General features: G+C 49.6%; 1 protein-coding gene across 1 annotated transcript in view; it reads left to right on the forward strand.

Annotated features, from left to right (window-relative positions):
* Nucleotides 1-2549: 2549 nt before the first annotated feature.
* LOC144127818 (putative D-lactate dehydrogenase, mitochondrial) overlaps nt 2550-6276 on the forward strand; it is a 278355-nt gene continuing 274628 nt past the window's right edge. The window contains exon 1 of the mRNA XM_077660758.1: nt 2550-2662. The gene's annotated coding sequence lies outside the window, so the exon portion shown is untranslated. The remainder of the gene's footprint in view (nt 2663-6276) is intronic.

Here is a 6276-nt window from a genome sequence, read left to right on the forward strand (position 1 = left end):
AGCTTGAGCACAACCGGGCCCCTTTCAGAAGTCTCCGACGCCGCTGCGACGAGCGAGCGGCCGTTATCTTCCCCAGTCGCGGTGACTATGTCGGGGGGCCTCATTTCCGGTGGCTCTTCGACGTTGTGAGCACCGCGGCGGGCTGGTGGTTATTGTCCGCAACCTTCGCAAGCATCTCTAAGGACAAAGGACCACTTTCATCCTCTCTTCCCGATCTTACGTTCCGGCCTCGAGTATCGGTTTTCATATGATGAGGAACGGGTGTCAGCACGCGAGAACCTTTGACTGGCCAGATGACATCACCTACCGCAGTCGACACAACCTCGACGGCATCCTCCCTTCTCTCGGGCTCAACGTGTGACGAGGGGGTGGGGGCGTGTCCATATGTGCGGGCGTGTGAGTTTGTGCGCGCGAGTGAGTTTCAGGCCACTCCCATCTTGGCGTAGGCGTCATCAACCAGGGGAATAAAGGGAAGAAGAACGCTATAAAACTAGACGCGCGTGCAGTTGATTCATCTCACTTTTGATCTTTACGCTTGTAAATGTGTAGATAAACTCAGTCTTCTTTCTCCACTAACAAACCCCTTCACTCAGCGGCAGTCCTGTCCTGGCCGGAGCGGCGGTCGTCTTGACTGTGGTTGCCTCGAGCCACGACCCCAATCTCCACCTTCAACAGGACAGAGAGCAGTGCTGTCCCCTTTGCTATTCAACATTGCCATATCAGGACTACCGAGTAGGCTGGACAGCATACACGGTGTCAAGAACGCGCGGCATGCTGACGATATTACGATTCAGACCTCAGGAAGGTCAATCAGAAGCATGGAGGAAAGACTGAAATGTGCGGCTGATACCGTGCAACAATACGCTCATAGCTGTGAACTGCACTGCGCACCCAGTAAATTGGAGGTACTAATATTTAGGAAGAAAGGAGACTCTGACCTTGTTATAGTATTTGTGGGGGGGGGGGGGACGCAAATGCAAGTGGTACCACTTGCGAAAACCTTGTTTGTTGTAGACGGCAAGTGCAACAATGCGGAAGTGATTTGGCGACTGAAGGCAGCAACTGAGCAAATGGCAAGAATAATTAGTACGACATCAAACCACAAGCAGGGGCTAAAAGAAAAACAAACTATAAAGGTAATACAGGCTCTTATTGTGAGCAGGATCGCTTACACTGTATCATATGTGAAATGGAAGAAATGTGAGAAGAATAAGTTAGACGTCATAATATGCAAAGGATATATATAAAAGAGCACTTGGCATCCCGGTCAACGCAGGAACAGAAATAATACTACACATGGCCATTCGCAATACCGTAGACTAAATTATTGAAGATCATTCGATATCGCAGAGGATACGGCTATCAGTAAGCAGGACAGGAAGCTCCCATGCATTTTGTCTACGGATGTCAGAGAGGATTTGGAAGACCAGCTTAGAAGCAAGATCGAGGTGCAGCCCATTCCGAGATATATGCACCCAAAACTTCGTAAGAAAAGGAGAAAGGCTAGGGCGAACGCCATCAGCAGAACATCGGGAGCGATGGAAGAGGAAATTTACGTGGACGCGGCAGGACCGGTCAGCGGGATATCAACGATAGCATGCACGGATGCGCAAGAGAAATTAGTTAAAGGGGAATATTATGGACTCGCAGACTGCATGCCGTAACTATACCAGAGGAAGGATTGCTAAACAGGCAAACAGAATACTCAGAACTAAAGAAGATACAGACTTTAAATCCACAGTCATATGGACTCGGGGAAACTGCCGATGTTGGAGACGAAGGCGCTCACGCAGCTGCCCGCGCGCTATTATCCCGGGTCGCCCGAAATTCGCAGAAGCATAATTATTCCCAACCGCTATTACACTCTAGAGATCCGTTCCAAAATTTGAGATTAACGAGGAAAGCATACGCCGAACCGCACAAAAATACAAACTGGGAGCAAGGGGTCATTTTAAGGAATTGCAATCGAATACTTATATCAATCTCGTAAAATTCAGCTATATGTTTCCAAATTCGTACGATATGCATTGCGCCTTCTGCGGTAAAGTCTTATACCATATATTATGGGCATGCTAGAAAAGTCCAGCTATACCAAGAATCAATAACCGGAGAGTTGAGGACTGGGAGGCGGCGCTGTCCAGCTCCCATTCGGAAGACCAGCTTTGGCTGGTGAACCGGCAAGAGCGGCGGCAAAATCCATTGGGCTCCTAATGAGGGCCCACATTCTATGCGTTAAACGTTTCTCTCTCTGCCACCTGCCACGGTGGGAAGGTTGCTTACAATTCGGCGGGCAGGTTGTGCTGACGTCACAAGGTCACAGCACCTGCGTGGCGCACTAGGTGGCTGGTAGGCCACGTAGATGCCAAGTGGCTAGCGCACTAAAAGATAAAATTTATTGGAGTTCTTAGCGTCGAAGCCGCAGACATATAAGGAGAAGGAACTGGAGTAATAAAAAAGAAAAAAAAAGCGGTTACAAAGGCACGAGAATCGGTCTCGAATGCAGCGCCAAGCTAGCTGCAGCGGCTCTCAGCCGGGGTTAAGCTGTTGGGCAGAGGGCGCACCAGTTTCGCCACACCTGCGGCGGCAGAGCAGAGCTCCAAGCCCTACTCCAGCTTGCGGCGGCTGCAGCAGCGCGTGGAGACCCACGACACCCCCGAAACAGGTACGTGGCCGGCGGGCTCCTGAGACGCGGCGGCCGCTCGATGCCAGAGGCCACCTTCCGCCGCCAAGCGGCACGTGTGCGCGAAGGGCCCACGTCCTCCTCAGGGCCTGCTTTTTTACCACTGATGCGCCAATTCCAGGTCGGAGCTGTGCAGGCGTTTTTGGATGAGTTGAATGTCACTCAGGGCAAATTTAGGTTGACCTTTATCGATTGGTCATGCTGGCAGCTATACTATGGCCCACGAATCGATCTACATGGCATTTAACTTGTGTCCTCTGGCCCTTTCGGCGCAGCAGAGCCAGGTTTCACGGTTGTGGTCGCATCTGTACGTTAACAATGTCTCACTTCTTGGCGCAGCATCGGAATAAGCTGTTGTTAAGCATCTGGATGCTTAATGTCGTGCGACAACGTTTGTTACATGAGGGCTTGTCATGCGAGAAAATTGTGGAACGAAATCCGCAGCTAAAATTCTGGTGACAGCTACGAGGGCATTGCCACGAACTAAGAAGACCAAGAATGGGCACTTTGCACAGCTTGAGATTTGATCGACATTCATCGCGCAGGTCGCTCCATACCTTTCAATCCCAAAAACATTGATAAGGGTCACATTTCTTGCATATATAGCCCCCCCCCCCCCCCTCCAAATATAGAAAAGCCTTACGTTTCGTGACCGTGCATTCAATAGTCATATGTAAGCGTCTTAGCCGTGTGCGGCTTTGAAGCGTCAGTGGGGAACAGCAGCCACCGAAGGCAGTCTTAGGCGCCAGAGGCTGTGCCTTTCCTTCTGTCGGGGCAGCACCAGCATGCTTGTCCTGGCTGAGAAATTTCAGCAAACAATCGCCGACAGGACGAAAAAGCGCCTGTTGTGTCCTCCTCCTCCTCCTTCGTCCTCGTTCGTTTGGTGCCGCAACTACATGGATCTTTACCAAGTTGCCCAATTTTCTACCCTTTTACGAAAAAGAGCAAGAGGCAGGTTTTCACCTCTATGTTCTCGCATTGTGTTTAAATGTCTGCATCCAGGTACACCATGGTCTGTTTTACGCAAGCTCGCTACTCCAGTCTGCGCTAAAACAACATAGAGCGTGCTCGCCCTAGCGGCGCAACATCCCGAAATATCAGGAAACGCCGAGTGATGTACCTATTTCCTTTATTTGAAGTCAGAACTGCTTTCTGGATGAAAGGCGACACGCCTAACCATCTCAACGACCGCAATGACGCCATCTTCGCGCACGCGACGTCCTGAAATGACTACTTAGTTGGAAGTCACTGCAAACAGACAAGAATGGAAGAAATGAAATGTGAAGCTACTCCAATTCGCTAAGTTCATCAGCATCTTTATGCAACCACTATTTCGCGGCCCCTGGAGACGATGAATGACCCCGACAAAGTCGCAGGGGACTGGTTTGATGCGTCGCCGAGTCGCAAATGTTCATTTATAACGCGCAATGTTACGACGAGACGGTGTCAAATATTTGCCGTGTCTGAGCTGGCGCCTTTAGTTAGGAACCATCCGGCTCCATCATTCGAACGTACACAGTCGTCCACTTCTAGTTTGAACACGTCTCCGTGCAGCCGTCACTCCGCACAGCGCCTCTCTCGGGCACCTGGATAACTGTAGCGCGCAGGCGCACTTACCCATGCGTCGTCGGCTCATTCTGGCTGCTATCCGCGAAGTGCTTACAGTTACCAGACTGCCAACCAGCTTGGATCGAGGTGCCTTTTAGTGAACGTCCATGCTCCGATGTAGCGAAACCGAAATCTGGCTAAAAGCTACCGCGACATTGAGGACCTATTTCCCATGATGCTTTCCATTATATTTTTTATGACTAGGCTTCAAGATTATGACGTCACGCACCCATGGCCACACCTATTACCCTGGCTATGACGCCTGGTTAACACTGCGCCTGCGCGCTAGTTACCAAGGCGCCCGGGAGAGGCGCTGCGCGAAGCGCCGGCTGCCCGGATCCGTGTTCGAACTAGAAGCAAACTCTTTCTTCCTTTATTCTTTCACTCCCTCCTTTATCCCTTCCCTCACGGTGCGGTTCAGGTGTCCACCGAGATATGCGATACAGATACTGCGCAATTTCCTTTCTTCAAAAACCGAATTTCAATTTTCAACGACCGTGTACATCCCCCTATCTCAGATACCTGCGCCACTGGAACGACTAATTCCCGCTGCCACCTGAACCGAAAATTCTCAAAAACCCTTCAGATCTTTCCAATTGTTCCATTTTCGCCTGAAAAGACTTTCTCGCCCACCTGAACTGACCCGTCGCGGTGACTTAATTGTTAGGGCGCTCGGCTACTGATCCCGAGTACCCGGTCTCGAACCCGACCCCGGCGGCTGCGTTTGGACGGAGGCGGAACGCAAGAGGCGCCCGTGTGCTGTGCGATGTCAATGCACGTTAAAGATCCCTGGGTTGTCCAACGGCACCACTTTTTTCCTTCTGTCACTCCCTTCTTTATACCTTCCCTTACTGCGCGGTTTGGATGTCCACCGAGATATGTGAGACAGTTACTGCGCCTTCTGGTTTCCTAGAAACCAATTTTCATTTTTCAGTTTTTCTTAGTGGAAGCCCCACTCCAAAGGTTGCTTCGCATTTTCTTGGCTGTGCTTTTACGCAATGCGTATTTTTTTGTGGCGCACCATGAAGCCATCGTACTGATCGTGTGTCCAATGTTCCATGCTCACGCAAAATTGCACCGATGGTTTACTGGCTGTTCTGTCGTCCTGAGAGGAGTCATGTTACAGCTACAGGTATCATCTCACGCTGACGGCAGCGGAGAAGAACCAGCCTGTACTCGGTACTAATTTTAATCAGAGAGTAACCGTTTCTCTTAAACCATCACGACTTGTTTTCATGTAAGGTGGACATAGAGAGGATCATCAATTTGGTGCATAAATCGCTAGGGGAGGCCACAAGACAAAGCGCTTGTCTGCATAATCATATGCAGCCATTCAAGGGTGGTACTAATTCCCATAGGCTCCCTATATGAAGCAGCAAAGCAGGGGAGCCTAGCCAAAGTACAAGCAATTTAGGTTAAAAGCAAAGTCATCTTAACGTAAGACACGTCTGAAGAGAACTCTGGTAGTTTGAAAACAAAACTGGAAATGAAATAAAAAGCTTTATTTTGCTCAAGCTGTTGGTAACGAGGAACAGTGCATTGGAAAATTTTATACATAATAAGTAATCCGGCAATGCTCACTTTCACCGGCTGCTTTGGGAACCCGATTCCCTGTTACAATCACTCATTTTTTTTTCTGGCCAGAAAAGTGTTAAAATTCACTCTAAAGCTGTATGACAGGACGTATGCATCTATGCCCCACACGCTTCACCAATTGTTTTTATTTAATTTATTCTGCGATATCATAGATTTCATCCTGAAAAATTATTTTTACAAATTTTGTAGGAGATAACCTGGCAAGCCGCACCTGCGCACTACTGTCCGATATCAACGGCGTCCCCTATATAACCGCAGCACGACGGTCCCCACATCATTCACGGAGCAATCCACACACTAAACAAGTTCTCACCCTTATGGGTGTAAAAAGGGTGCGCCATAAATTTACACCCTATTTCACACCCTTCGAGCACCCTATAGGGCCGCAGCAC

The sequence above is a fragment of the Amblyomma americanum genome, chromosome 4, assembly GCF_052857255.1.
Source record: "Amblyomma americanum isolate KBUSLIRL-KWMA chromosome 4, ASM5285725v1, whole genome shotgun sequence".
NCBI lineage: Eukaryota > Metazoa > Arthropoda > Arachnida > Ixodida > Ixodidae > Amblyomma > Amblyomma americanum.